This window comes from Pseudophryne corroboree, chromosome 8 (assembly GCF_028390025.1).
Source record: "Pseudophryne corroboree isolate aPseCor3 chromosome 8, aPseCor3.hap2, whole genome shotgun sequence".
NCBI lineage: Eukaryota > Metazoa > Chordata > Amphibia > Anura > Myobatrachidae > Pseudophryne > Pseudophryne corroboree.
Genome location: NC_086451.1, coordinates 335,510,667 through 335,526,902, shown reverse-complemented (window position 1 = coordinate 335,526,902; position 16,236 = coordinate 335,510,667).

The window sequence follows — 16,236 nt, the reverse complement described above, 5'->3', positions numbered from 1 at the left end:
AGACTGTTAGCACGGAGTGGATACTGGCTGGAACCAGTTAAATAATAAATGAACTTGGGAGCGATGAAATATGAACTGAAATGTAGAACTTGAGAGCGGAGAAATAATAATACCGGTGGAGAGTGGTAAAGTGTAGAAAGGACACCGGCCCTTTAAGGGAAGCTGTACTCTGCTGGAAGCTGAGCTGGAAGCAGGTAATGTTGTAGCTGGAAACAGATGAATCCACAATGGATTGGAGAGTCAGGCTACACCGCAGGTGGAATGCTGGTGCGGGTCTCTATGGTGGAAGTCTTGAGACAGGAGCTGGAACCTGGAAGACAATCACAGGAGAGAGACAAACAGGAACTAGGTTTGACAACCAAAGCACTGACGCCTTCCTTGCTCAGGCACAGTGTATTTATACCTGCAGCAAGGAAGGGATTGGCTAGGCAATTATGCAGATTATCAATACTGAGAACAGATTGGTGGAAATGATCAGCTGACAGAATCCAAGATGGCTGCGCCCATGCAGACACTTGGAGGGAAGTTTGGTTTGTAATCCATGTGGTAATGAAAACAGTAATGGCGGCGCCGGCCACTGGAGACAGGAGGCGCCAGGCTGACAGATGCACATCCAACCACGCGGACACAGCGGAGGCCGCGGCTGACGTAATCGCCACTCAGACACTCTGCATGCAGAAGTTCAGGGACGGCGGCGGAGGCCGCGGGAGACGCCATGCCAGGTGTAATATGGCGTTTACTGTGACAGCGTCCCAGAGTGACAGGAGAGGATACAGGAATGTACACATCAGGATAACAGATGGAATCCGGTCCTGGAGCGCTGAGCCAGCCTTAGGAGGCATCTGATGGGTAAGAAATGGCGTCCAGATACCCGGATCGTGACAGCACCCCCCCCTTTAGGAGTGGCCCCAGGACACTTCTTTGGCTTTTGAGGAAACTTGGAATGGAATCTCCGGACCAAGGCAGGAGCATGGACATCAGAAGCATTGGTCCATGAACGTTCCTCAGGACCATAACCTTTCCAGTCAATAAGATAATAAGAATTTACTTACCGATAATTCTATTTCTCGGAGTCCGTAGTGGATGCTGGGGTTCCTGAAAGGACCATGGGGAATAGCGGCTCCGCAGGAGACAGGGCACAAAAAGTAAAGCTTTAGGATCAGGTGGTGTGCACTGGCTCCTCCCCCTATGACCCTCCTCCAAGCCTCAGTTAGGATACTGTGCCCGGACGAGCGTACACAATAAGGAAAGATTTTGAATCCCGGGTAAGACTCATACCAGCCACACCAATCACACTGTACAACCTGTGATCTGAACCCAGTTAACAGTATGATAACAGCGGAGCCTCTGAAAAGATGGCTCACAACAATAATAACCCGATTTTTGTAACTATGTACAAGTATTGCAGATAATCCGCACTTGGGATGGGCGCCCAGCATCCACTACGGACTCCGAGAAATAGAATTATCGGTAAGTAAATTCTTATTTTCTCTATCGTCCTAGTGGATGCTGGGGTTCCTGAAAGGACCATGGGGATAATACCAAAGCTCCCAAACGGGCGGGAGAGTGCGGATGACTCTGCAGCACCGAATGAGAGAACTCCAGGTCCTCCTTAGCCAGGGTATCAAATTTGTAGGATTTTACCAACATGTTTGCCTCTGACTAAATAGCCGCTCGGCAAAGTTGTAAAGCCGAGACCCCTCGGGCAGCCGCCCAAGATAAGCCCACCTTCCTTGTGGAATGGGCATTTACATATTTTGGCTGTGGCAGGCCTGCCACAGAATGTGCAAGCTGAATTGTATTACACATCCAACTAGCAATAGTCTGCTTAGAAGCAAGAGCACCCAGTTTGTTGGGTGCATACAGGATAACAGCAAGTCAGTTTTCCTGACTCCAGCCGTCCTGGAACCTATATTTACAGGGCCCTGACAACATCTAGCAACCTGGAGTCCTCCAAGTCCCTAGTAGGCGCAAGGCACCAAAATAAGCTGGTTCAGGTGAAACACTGACACCACCTTAGGGAGAGAACTGGGGACGAGTCCGCAGCTCTGCCCTGTCCAAATGGACAACCAGATATGGGCTTTTTTGAGAAAAAAAACCACCAATTTGACACTCGCCTGGTCCAGGCCAGGGCCAAGAGCATGGTCACTTTTCATGTGAGATGCTTCAAATCCACAGATTTGACTGGTTTTAAACCAATGTGATTTGAGGAATCCCAGAACTACGTTGAGATCCCACAGTGCCACTGGAGGCACAAAAGGGGGTTGTATATGCAATACTCCCTTGACAAACTTCTGGACTTCAGGAACTGAAGCCACTTCTTTCTGTAAGAAAATCGACAGGGCCGAAATTTGAACCTTAATGGACCCCAATTTGAGGCCCATAGACACTCCTGTTTGCAGGAAATGCAGGAATCGACCGAGTTGAAATTTCTTCGTGTGGCCTTTCTGGCCTCACACCACGCAACATATTTTTGCCGCATGTGGTGATAATGTTGTGCGGTCACCTCCTTTCTGGCTTTGACCAGGGTAGGAATGACCTCTTCCGGAATGCCTTTTTCCCTTAGGATCCGGCGTTCCACCGCCATGCCGTCAAACGCAGCTGCGGTAAGTCTTGGAACAGACATGGTACTTGCTGAAACAAGTCCCTTCTTAGCGGCAGAGGCCATAAGTCCTCTGTGAGCATCTCTTGAAGTTCCGGGTACCAAGTCCTTCTTGGCCAATCCGGAGCCATGAGTATAGTTCTTACTCCTCTACGTCTTATAAGTCTCAGTACCTTAGGTATGAGAAGCAGAGGATGGAACACATACACCGACTGGTACATCCATGGTGTTACCAGAACGTCCACAGCTATTGCCTGAGGGTCTCTTAACCTGGCGCAATACCTGTCCCGTTTTTTGTTCAGACGGGACGCCATCATGTCCACCTTTGGTATTTCCCAACGGTTTACAATCATGTGGAAAACTTCCCGATGAAGTTTCCACTCTGCCGGGTGGAGGTCGTGCCTGCTGAGGAAGTCTGCTTCCCAGTTTCCATTCCCGGAATGAAACACTGCTGACAGTGCTATCACATGATTTTCCGCCCAGCGAAAAGTCCTTGCAGTTTTTGCCATTGCCCTCCTGCTTCTTGTGCCGCCCTGTCTATTTACGTGGGCGACTGCCGTGATGTTTTTCCCACTGGATCAATACCGGCTGACCTTGAAGCAGAGGTCTTGCTAAGCTTAGAGTATTATAAATTTACCCTTAGCTCCAGTATATTTATGTGGAGAAAAGTCTCCAGACTTGATCACACTCCCTGGAAATTTTTTCCTTGTGTGACTGCTCCCCAGCCTCTCGGGCTGGCCTCCGTGGTCACCAGCATCCAATCCTGAATGCCGAATCTGCGGCCCTCTAGAAGATGAGCACTCTGTAACCACCACAGGAGAGACACCCTTGTCCTTGGATATAGGGTTATCCGCTGATGCATCTGAAGATGCGATCCGGACCATTTGTCCAGCAGATCCCACTGAAAAATTATTGCGTGAAATCTGCCGAATGGAATTGCTTCGTAGGAAGTCACCATCTTTACCAGGACCCTTGTGCAATGATGCACTGATTTTAGGAGGTTCCTGACTAGCTCGGATAACTCCCTGGCTTTCTCTTCCGGGAGAAACACCTTTTTCTGGACTGTGTCCAGAATCATCCCTAGGCACAGTAGACTTGTCGTCGGGATCAGCTGCGATTTTGGAATATTTAGAATCCACCCGTGCTGTTGTAGCAGTATCCGAGATAGTGCTACTCCGACCTCCAACTGTTCCCTGGACTTTGCCCTTATCAGGAGATCGTCCAAGTAAGGGATAATTAAGACGCCTTTTCTTCGAAGAAGAATCATCATTTCGGCCATTACCTTGGTAAAGACCCGGGGTGCCGTGGACAATCCAAACGGCAGCGTCTGAAACTGATAGTGACAGTTCTGTACCACGAACCTGAGGTACCCTTAGTGAGAAGGGCAAATTTTGGACATGGAGGTAAGCATCCCTGATGTCTCGGGACACTATATAGTCCCCTTCTTCCTGGTTCGTTATCACTGCTCTGAGTGACTCCATCTTGATTTGAACCTTTGTAAGTGTTCAAATTTTTTTAGATTTAGAATAGGTCTCACCTAGCCTTCTGGCTTCAGTACCACAATATAATGTGGAATAATACCCCTTTTCTTGTTGTAGGAGGGGTAATTTGATTATCACCTGCTGGGAATACAGCTTGTGAATTGTTTCCCATACTGCCTCCTTGTCGGAGGGAGACCTTGGTAAACCAGACTTCAGGAGCCTGCGAAGGGGAAACGTCTCGACATTCCAATCTGTACCCCTGGGATACTACATGTAGGATCCAGGGGTCCTGTACGGTCCCAGCGTCATGCTGAGAGCTTGGCAGAAGCGGTGGAACGCTTCTGTTCCTGGGAATGGGCTGCCTGCTGCAGTCTTCTTCCCTTTCCTCTATCCCTGGGCAGATATGACTCTTATAGGGACGAAAGGACTGAGGCTGAAAAGACGGTGTCTTTTTCTGCAGAGATGTGACTTAGGGTAAAAACGGTGGATTTTCCAGCAGTTGCCATGGCCACCAGGTCCGATGGACCGACCCCAAATAACTCCTCTTCCTTTATACGGCAATACACCTTTGTGCCGTTTGGAATCTGCATCACCTGACCACTGTCGTGTCCATAAACATCTTCTGGCAGATATGGACATCGCACTTACTCTTGATGCCAGAGTGCAAATATCCCTCTGTGCATCTCGCATATATAGAAAATGCATCCTTTAAATGCTCTATAGTCAATAAAATACTGTCCCTGTCAAGGGTATCAATATTTTTAGTCAGGGAATCCGACCAAGCCACCCCAGCTCTGCACATCCAGGCTGAGGCGATCGCTGGTCGCAGTATAACACCAGTATGTGTGTATATACTTTTTATGATATTTTCCAGCCTCCTGTCAGCTGGCTCCTTGAGGACGGCCCTATCTATAGACGGTACCGCCACTTGTTTTGATAAGCGTGTGAGCGCCTTATCCACCCTAAGGGGTGTTTCCCAACGCGCCCTAACTTCTGGCGGGAAAGGGTATACCGCCCATAATTTTCTATCGGGGGGAACCCACGCATCATCACACACTTCATTTAATTTATCTGATTCAGGAAAAACTACGGTAGTTTTTTCACATCCCACATAATACCCTCTTTTGTGGTACTTGTAGTATCAGAAATATGTAACACCTCCTTCATTGCCCTTAACGTGTGGCCCTAATAAGGAATACGTTTGTTTATTCACCGTCGACACTGGATTCAGTGTCCGTGTCTGTGTCGACCGACTAAAGTAAACGGGCGTTTTAAAACCCCTGACGGTGTTTCTGAGACGTCTGGACCGGTACTAATTGTTTGTCGGCCGTCTCATGTCGTTAACCGACCTTGCAGCGTGTTGACATTATCACGTAATTCCCTAAATAAGCCATCCATTCCGGTGTCGACTCCCTAGAGAGTGACATCACCATTACAGGCAATTGCTCCGCCTCCTCACCAACATCGTCCTCATACATGTCGACACACACGTACCGACACACAGCACACACACAGGGAATGCTCTGATAGAGGACAGGACCCACTAGCCCTTTGGAGAGACAGAGGGAGAGTTTGCCAGCACACACCAAAAACGCTATAATTATATAGGGATAACCTTATATAAGTGTTTTCCCTTATAGCATCTTTTATATATTTCTAACGCCAAATTAGTGCCCCCCCTCTCTGTTTTAACCCTGTTTCTGTAGTGCAGTGCAGGGGAGAGCCTGGGAGCCTTCCCTCCAGCCTTTCTGTGAGGGAAAATGGCGCTGTGTGCTGAGGAGATAGGCCCCGCCCCTTTTTCGGCGGGCTCGTCTCCCGCTCTTTAATGGATTCTGGCAGGGGTTAAATATCTCCATATAGCCCCCGGAGGCTATATGTGAGGTATTTTTAGCCAAAAAAGGTTTTCATTTGCCTCCCAGGGTGCCCCCCTCCCAGCGCCCTGCACCCTCAGTGACTGCCGTGTGAAGTGTGCTGAGAGGAAATGGCGCACAGCTGCAGTGCTGTGCGCTACCTTAAGAAGACTGAGGAGTCTTCTGCCGCCGATTCTGGACCTCTTCTCGTTTCAGCATCTGCAAGGGGGCCGGCGGCGAGGCTCCGGTGACCATCCAGGCTGTACCTGTGATCGTCCCTCTGGAGCTAATGTCCAGTAGCCAAAGAAGCCAATCCATCCTGCACGCAGGTGAGTTCACTTCTTCTCCCCTAAGTCCCTCGTTGCAGTGATCCTGTTGCCAGCAGGACTCACTGTAAAATAAAAAACCTAAGCTAAACTTCTCTAAGCAGCTCTTTAGGAGAGCCACCTAGATTGCACCCTTCTCGGCCGGGCACAAAAATCTAACTGAGGCTTGGAGGAGGGTCATAGGGGGAGGAGCCAGTGCACACCACCTGATCCTAAAGCTTTACTTTTTGTGCCCTGTCTCCTGCGGAGCCGCTATTCCCCATGGTCCTTTCAGGAACCCCAGCATCCACTAGGACGATAGAGAAATTGTAGTTGACCGTAACGGTGACGTGAGTCCAGGATCTTGGCCACTTCATACTCAACGCCTCGTTGAGTTTGGACTTTCGGAGTTGGAGGAAGTGAGGAATGAAACCGATTCAAGATCAGCGGTTTCAACAGGGAAACATGGAATGTCCTGGGTATTTTTAAGAAGGGAGGCAACTGGAGTCTGTAAGCAACAGGATTGATGACTTGTTCAATCTTGAAAGGACCGATATAGCGAGGTGCAAACTTCATACTGGGAACTCTTAACCTCAAATTCTTCGTGGATAACCATACCCGATCACCCACCTTGAGAGCAGGAACTGCTCGACGCTTCTTATCCGCAAACTTCTTGTACCTGAACGATGCCTTGAGCAGAGCTGATCGTACGCTCTTCCAGATATTGGCAAACTGATGCAAGGTGATATCCACTGCGGGGACAGAAGTTGCTGGGAGCGGTTGGAACTCAGGGACTTTAGGGTGGAATCCAAAGTTAGTGAAGAATGGTGTTGAAGCAGATGAAGAATGATACTGGTTGTTATGACAGAACTCGGCCCAGGGAAGTAATTGAACCCAGTCATCTTGAGAGGAGGACACATAGATGCGAAGGAAGGCCTCCAAGTCCTGATTCACCCTCTCGGTTTGACCATTGGTCTGAGGATGGTAAGCCGTGGAAAACTTTAGCTTGACTTGGAGGACTTGACATAAACTTCGCCAGAATTTGGCTGTGAATTGAACTCCTCGATCTGAGATAATTTCTTCAGGAAGACCGTGGAGTCGGAAGATCTCTTGTATGAATACTTGAGCCAACTTGGAAGCTGACGGAAGACCGGTGAGAGGAATGAAGTGTGCCATCTTGGTGAACCGGTCAACTACCACCCAGATGGTATTGAACTTGTTGCACATGGGTAAGTCTGTAATGAAATCCATCGACAAGTGGGTCCATGGTCGACGGGGAACGGATAGTGGAACCAGTTGCCCCGCAGGCGACTGGCGGGATACTTTATGTTGGGCACACTTTGGGCAAGATGCAATAAACTCCAAGACGTACTTTTTCAGAGTTGGCCACCAATAGGACCTAGAGATAAACTCCAGGGTTTTTTGGATACCTGTATGTCCGGCAAAACGGGAAGCATGGGCCCAATGCATGAGCTTCTTCCTTAGCATCGGCTTCACAAAACTTTTCCCTGATGGGGGCGTAGAGTCCATCCCTACCGTGGAGAATGCCAACGGATTTATAATAGGATGCTTGTCTGAAGACTCTGACTCATTTTCTTGCTCCCATGAGCGGGAAAGGGCATCGGCCTTGCGATTCTGAGAGCCCGGACAGAACTGGAGTTTAAAGTCGAACCTGGAAAAGAAAAGTGCCCATCTGGCCTGACGAGGGTTGAGACATTGTGCGCCCTTCAGGTATAAAAGGTTCTTGTGGTCTGTAAGTATGGTGATTGAATGAGAAGCTCCCTCCAACAGATACCTCCACTCTTCTAGAGCGAGCTTGATGGCTAGCAACTCCTGGTCGCCAATGGCATAGTTGCGCTCAGCTGGGGAGAACTTCCGGGAGAAGAAACTGCAAGGGTGTAAATGGCCATCTTTAGCCCTCTGAGATAACACCGCTCCTACTCCAACGGAGGAGGCATCCACCTCTAAGATGAAAGGAGAGTCGATGTCAGGCTGTTTCAGAACAGGCGCAGAGATGAACCTTTGTTTTAAAAGATGAAATGCTTGCATGGCTTCTTCAGACCACTTGGACGGGTTAGCACCCTTCTTAGTGAAAGCAGTAATAGGCGCCACAATGGTGGAAAAGTCTCGTATAAACTTTCGGTAATAGTTGGCGAACCCTAAGAACCTCTGGACCCCTTTGAGGGTTAAGGGTACCGGCCAATTTTGGATTGCTTGTAGTTTCTCAGGATCCATCTCTAGTCCGGAACCGGACACAATGTACCCTAGAAACGGAATGGACTTGACTTCAAAGACGCATTTTTCTAATTTGCAATAGAGATGATTGACACGGAGACGGGACAGAACCTCTTTAACCCAAAAACGATGTTCCTCTAAATCGTTGGCAAAAATGAGGATATCGTCTAGATAGACCACGACATGACGGTATAGAATGTCTCTGAAGATCTCATTGACAAAATGCTGGAAGACAGCTGGAGCATTGCTCAATCCGAAGGGCATGACGAGGTACTCATAATGTCCGTCACGGGTGTTAAAGGCGGTCTTCCACTCGTCACCCTCACGGATCCGGATGAGATTGTATGCACCTCGCAAGTCCAGCTTTGTAAAGATGGTAGCTCCGCTAACTCTGTCAAAGAGCTCAGTAATCAGGGGTAAAGGATAACGGTTCTTGATGGTAATGTCGTTCAAACCTCTGTAGTCGATGCACGGCCGCAGACCACCATCTTTCTTTTTTACAAAAAAGAAGCCTGCGCCGGCTGGAGAAGAAGAAGGTCGAATGAACCCCTTTGCTAGGTTCTCTTTAATATATTCCTCCATAGAATGCGTCTCAGGCAGAGACAACGGATAAGTTCGGCCTCGAGGTGGAACCTTCCCTGGAACGAGATCAATCGGACAGTCCCATTCTCTATGAGGAGGAAGGATATCAGCAGAAGCTTTACTGAACACATCCGTGAAATCTTGATATGGAGGAGGTGGAACATCAGACGACCTGGGGGAGGAAGAACAGACAGGCAATACTTTAAACAAACATGTCTCAGCACAGGAGGAACCCCATGCCAGGATTTGCGTAGTCGTCCAATCAATTGTAGGGTTGTGAAGACGGAGCCATGGAAGGCCCAGGACCACAGGATGTGTGGCTCTTGGAATCACTAAAAAAGAAATAAGTTCGGAATGAAGAACTCCCACTCTCAGACGAACTGGTAGAGTCCTTAAAGAAATAACTGCATCAAAAATGTTGCTGCCATCCACGGCAGTTAAAGAAATGGACGAAGGAAGTCTCTCGGTGGGTAGGGACCACCGTTTAACATAGGCTTCGGTAATAAAGTTCCCAGCTGCTCCGGAATCAAGGGGGGCAATGACGTTCCGATAACGTTGAGCAACTTGAAGCGAGACTGGGAGATAACAATCTTGAGGAGATGGAGAGGAGATCATTACTCCTAGCCGGCCCTCTCCTTGGCGAGCTAGGATTTGGAGTTTCCCGGACGTTTGGGACAGGCATTAATGGTGTGAGACGGAGCTGCACAATAGAGACAGAGAAACTCGGAGAGACGTCTTCGGCGCTCAGCAGGAGTTAAACGGGAACGGCCAAGTTGCATGGGCTCATCTTTAGATGGTGACAGTTGACGAGGAGGAGGAGCAGAAGATTTTGGAGCAGATGATCTTCCACGCTCAGTTGCTCTCTCTCTGAAACGTAAATCAACTTTCGTGCAGAGTGAGATTAGCTCATCTAACTTAGAAGGTAAGTCTCTGGTAGCTAACTCATCTTTAATACGCTCAGATAAGCCATGCCAGAATGCAGCATACAGGGCCTCGTCGTTCCATGCCAGTTCGGATGCCAGGATCTGGAACTGTATCAGATATTGTCCTACAGTACGTGACCCCTGGCGTAAACGGAGAATCTCGGATGAAGCTGAGGTTACCCGGCCTGGCTCGTCGAAGATGCGCCTGAATGTTGACACGAAGGCAGTGTAGGAAGATAGCAGGGTGTCGGACCTCTCCCATAACGGTGATGCCCAATCAAGGGCTGAGCCACTGAGAAGAGAAATAATGTAGGCAATTTTTGTACGGTCACTGGGAAAATTGCCAGGTTGTAGCTCAAACTGAATCTCACACTGGTTGAGAAATCCCCTGCAGAATCTTGGAGATCCGTCAAATTTTGCTGGCGTTGGAAGATGAAGACGTGGAGCAGAAATGGGTAAGGTGGGTGGGGTTATAGCTGGAGTCACTGTGGTTGACGCACCAGACGCGCCTGATCCACGGAGAGTTGTCTGAATCCCATCCAGCCGAGTAGAGAGATCCTGGAGACAGCGGATGATGTGGCCCTGTGCAGCCTCCTGATGTTCTAGTCGGGCTGCCAGTTCTTGCATCGGCCTGGCCGCTTGATCCTGGTCTCCGGCTGGATTCATTAGGTCAGTGCTTACTGTCACAACTGAGGGCCTGAGCTGACGGGAGGCAGCCTCAGTTGTAGGGGCTGAGATGTACCGGAACCTGGGAGGTTGTATCAGACCCCTGGACATGTAAGTAACATGAATAATAACTGCCCGAAGGCGTGACCACGACAACTTGGATAAAAGTCAATGATGTTTATTATGACAACTCCGCAACACAGCAGCAGTAAAAGAAAACGTAAAAGTCAGCAAAGAATAAATACAGTTCCTGGGTACAGGATGGCAGGAGCCACAGGGCACTGGTAGTGTGAGATAGTTCTTATGATCTTCTAGATGGAAAGTCCTTACCAGGCCCGACTGTAGCAATGGAGATAACCCAGGATTGTGCCAGCTGGTGTTCCAGGAAAAGCTGGGTTGCTGAAGATAAAACAGCTGCTGTGGATACTGGCTGGAACCAGACTGTTGTTAGCACGGAGTGGATACTGGCTGGAACCAGTTAAATAATAAATGAACTTGGGAGCGATGAAATATGAACTGAAATGTAGAACTTGAGAGCGGAGAAATAATAATACCGGTGGAGAGTGGTAAAGTGTAGAAAGGACACCGGCCCTTTAAGGGAAGCTGTACTCTGCTGGAAGCTGAGCTGGAAGCAGGTAATGTTGTAGCTGGAAACAGATGAATCCACAATGGATTGGAGAGTCAGGCTACACCGCAGGTGGAATGCTGGTGCGGGTCTCTATGGTGGAAGTCTTGAGACAGGAGCTGGAACCTGGAAGACAATCACAGGAGAGAGACAAACAGGAACTAGGTTTGACAACCAAAGCACTGACGCCTTCCTTGCTCAGGCACAGTGTATTTATACCTGCAGCAAGGAAGGGATTGGCTAGGCAATTATGCAGATTATCAATACTGAGAACAGATTGGTGGAAATGATCAGCTGACAGAATCCAAGATGGCTGCGCCCATGCAGACACTTGGAGGGAAGTTTGGTTTGTAATCCATGTGGTAATGAAAACAGTAATGGCGGCGCCGGCCACCGGAGACAGGAGGCGCCAGGCTGACAGATGCACATCCAACCACGCGGACACAGCGGAGGCCGCGGCTGACGTAATCGCCACTCAGACACTCTGCATGCAGAAGTTCAGGGACGGCGGCGGAGGCCGCGGGAGACGCCATGCCAGGTGTAATATGGCGTTTACTGTGACAGCGTCCCAGAGTGACAGGAGAGGATACAGGAATGTACACATCAGGATAACAGATGGAATCCGGTCCTGGAGCGCTGAGCCAGCCTTAGGAGGCATCTGATGGGTAAGAAATGGCGTCCAGATACCCGGATCGTGACAGGTTTAAACTCCCCCAATAAACGTAGATTAGCTCTGTCCTCTTTCCATAAGTATAAAGCAGATATAGTCGCCCTGCAGGAAACTCATTTTTCCTCCCATAACCCCCCTGTATTGAAAGACCACAGATACCCCATAGGATATTTTGCTAACGGTCCCATTAAAAGAAATGGAGTAGCCCTGTTATTTAGAGATAATGTTCCTTTTACCCTCCACTCCCAAATTGCGGACAAAGCAGTTCGCTACTTGATTCTCACGGGTCTTTTGGAAAATAAATCTGTCACTATAGTCTCATTATACGCGCCTAATTCGAACCAGGTAGCCTTTATTCGGAAGCTATGCTTGATTATCCAAAAGGTCAGGGTCGGCTCCTTAATTCTCCTAGGATATTTTAACTTGGTTTTAGACCCCAAACTAGATAAATCGTCCCAGACTCCCTCAGCTACATCCAAAACCTGCCTTGGCCCTTCATTAGCGCTACGTAATGTGTTAGCGGAGTTCGATTTATATGACATCTGGCGCATCCGCAACCCCACCGGTAGAGACTATACGTTCTTCTCATCGGTCCATAATTCATATTCACGAATTGACCTTGTGTTATGTGATAAATGGACCATACAGGACTCTGGTACGGTTGATATCTTACCCATCACCTGGTCTGACCACGCACCGTTATATTGGAAATGTAATATTAAGTCTGCTTCCAGGCCTCCTAGACCATGGCGATTATCTCCACATCTCTTGTATGACCCGTTAGCAACAAAAATTATCTCTGATTGTATCTCTCTCTACACAGACACTAATTCCCCCTCAGATACCTCATTGCCAAACTATTGGTGTGCGTTTAAAGCGGTTGTCCGCGGCTCCGCAATTCAAGCTGGGGCTACGCTTAAAAAACAAGCCAAACAACTCCAACTAGATCTAGAACATAGACTTAAAATAGCTGTAGATAAAAATAAGAAGCACCCCACCCGACTCTTGCGTAAGGAACTTTCGGACATCCGCAGCCAGTTGCAAAAACTCTTAGTTTTCAGAACCCAAGTAGCTCTCAATAGGTTACGACAGAAATTCTATTTAGTGGGTAACAGACCTGGTAAAATGCTAGCTCGCAGACTTCGTGTCCAACGCGCCCGCAACAGAATTAAATTTGTCCTTTCCTCTACAGGTACTAAGCTTGCGAACCATCTAGATATTGCTAATCAATTTGCAGACTACTACACTAAATTGTATAATTTACACTCAGATCCCCTCACGTTTCAGCCTACCCCTGACAATATACAGGAGTTTCTTTCCTCTGTTAACCTCCCCTCTTTGACCCCCAATCAGTTAGATACCTTGAATGCCCCTTGGACCGCACTTGAGGTCGAATCAGCAATTATGTCCCTCCCTAGGAATAAGGCCCCTGGCCCCGATGGGTTTATTAACGACTTCTATGTTATCTTTAAGGACCGTCTCTCTCCCATCTTAACCGATCTATTCAATTATATATCTAGTAAAGGTGCTTTTCCTGGGGAAATGTTGGAGGCCCAGGTGGTAGCCATCCCCAAACCTGGGAAAGACCCTGCTAATTGCCACAATTATCGCCCAATTGCATTGCTTAATAGTGATATTAAGCTTTACGCTAAAGTGATAGCATCCCGACTTAGCGTATACTTACCCTTGTTGATCCACCCCGATCAGGTTGGGTTTGTATCTGGCAGGCAGGCCTCTGACAACACCCGCAGGGTCTTTAATTTGATAGACAGGGCCTCTGACACCGAGGGATTTCTGTTACTCTCGTTGGATGCTGAGAAGGCGTTCGACAGACTAAATTGGCTATATATGCGTACTGTTTTAGTTAAATTTGGCTTCTCGGCCCAGATTTTGGCGTCAATCTTAGCATTATATACCCTACCGTCAGCAAGGGTGTTTAGCAATGGATTCTTGTCGGACGCCTTCCCAATTACTAATGGAACCCGCCAAGGTTGCCCTCTCTCACCTTTGATATATGTGCTTGGCATTGAACCCTTAGCAGCTAAAATCAGATCGGACGATGCATTCCCTGGCTTGACCCATGGGGGACTCTCCCATAAGCTTTGTCTCTTTGCCGACGACGTCCTTCTCTTTGTATCTCGCCCCTCCTTCTCCCTCCCTCACCTACCCTCGATACTAGCAAAAATTAATTCTATTAGTGCTGCGCTCAATCCTAGTATGTCAATGAGATTAGTGCGTGTTGATAATTTAATGTTAGTTTTTTCAGAAACCCGCCCTCTTCTCCTTCAGTGATCTACCCTAAATGGAAGCTACGTATGGCACAAATTTGTAAATGGGAAAAATCAAATGACCGGTATATATGTATAAAAGGATTGACCAAATGGATCCTTTTGAGCACTGTTAATAGCTTTGTATTACTTTTTGTTAGTCCGCTTAAAGTCTGCTTGAAAATAAAAGTCTCTTAATTAAACCGTATAAAGCCCAGTCTCTAATGTCGGATTGCGGCGTCCCGCAAATCCATTGAATGTCAAGTCTATCAAAACTTCATGTGCACAGAAAAATTCCAGCTGTAGAAAAAAAGAGAATCACCGGTCTTCACGTTCAGAGGAGCCTCAGGTTAACAATAAGAGAAAATAGAAATGGAGGGGGATCCGGACTGGCTCCTGCTATCCAAACCCCGTCACCCGTGGTGCGTCCTGGTGCAGCCGTCCCCTGGGTGTCGGTCGGTCTGGTAGTGGAACCTGTCTAGGGCTGGGGGAGACTCAGAGTGCGCTCTGCAGAGCCGCACACTTTGTAACCCCTTGCTGCCTACGGACACTCACCTGTCTTCCCTTCTCGTTCGTCACCGAGGCTCCACCAACGACTTCCGCCTTCTTCTCCTCGTCCCGCGGTTGCTTGGTTACACAGTCGCGTCCCGTACTTCCTGGTCACGTGACCCGGATGTTTTCAGATGATCCAGCGATGTCTCCTCCGTGCATAAATGTAGAATTGATGTAGAATTAAAATCAGTAGATGCCTCCAACGCGTTTCGGCCTTTGTTAGGCCTTCTTCTGGGAGCAGTGGGACGGGACGAGGAGAAGAAGGCGGAAGTCGTTGGTGGAGCCTCGGTGACGAACGAGAAGGGAAGACAGGTGAGTGTCCGTAGGCAGCAAGGGGTTACAAAGTGTGCGGCTCTGCAGAGCGCACTCTGAGTCTCCCCCAGCCCTAGACAGGTTCCACTACCAGACCGACCGACACCCAGGGGACGGCTGCACCAGGACGCACCACGGGTGACGGGGTTTGGATAGCAGGAGCCAGTCCGGATCCCCCTCCATTTCTATTTTCTCTTATTGTTAACCTGAGGCTCCTCTGAACGTGAAGACCGGTGATTCTCTTTTTTTCTACAGCTGGAATTTTTCTGTGCACATGAAGTTTTGATAGACTTGACATTCAATGGATTTGCGGGACGCCGCAATCCGACATTAGAGACTGGGCTTTATACGGTTTAATTAAGAGACTTTTATTTTCAAGCAGACTTTAAGCGGACTAACAAAAAGTAATAAAAAGCTATTAACAGTGCTCAAAAGGATCCATTTGGTCAATCCTTTTATACATATATACCGGTCATTTGATTTTTCCCATTTACAAATTTGTGCCATACGTAGCTTCCATTTAGGGTAGATCACTGAAGGAGAAGAGGGCGGGTTTCTGAAAAAACTAACATTAAATTATCAACACGCACTAATCTCATTGACATACTAGGATTGAGCGCAGCACTAATAGAATTAATTTTTGCTGGTATCAGGTTGGTCACCTTTAAGTGCAGCAGCTCATCCGAACACTAGAGGGCCTCAGTGCGCAGTAAACACCAAAGAATTTCTACCCTCGATACTACACGGCTTTAGCAAGGCCTCATACTATAAACTGAACACAACTAAAACGGACGCTTTACCTGTCCACTTACCAGATACACTCACGGCTGCTTTACGAACTCAATACTCATACAACTGTAAACTTAAGTCACTTACATATCTTGGAATACATATTCCCCCTTCCTCCTCTAACGTTTTCGATTTGAATCTTCCTCCCCTGTTACTAACTCTCCAAACCCTGACATCCTATTGGCTTCTATATGAAATATCCTGGCTGGGTCGTTTATCTGCCTTTAAAATGTCCTTACTACCTAAACTTATGTATCTATTTCGCACCATACCTTATTCTTTTCCCAAACTTTATCTTGATAAATGCAGAGTTGTTTTGGCAAAATACCTGTGGAAATCGCATCCCCCAAAATTGGTGCATGCTAGAATGATACTCC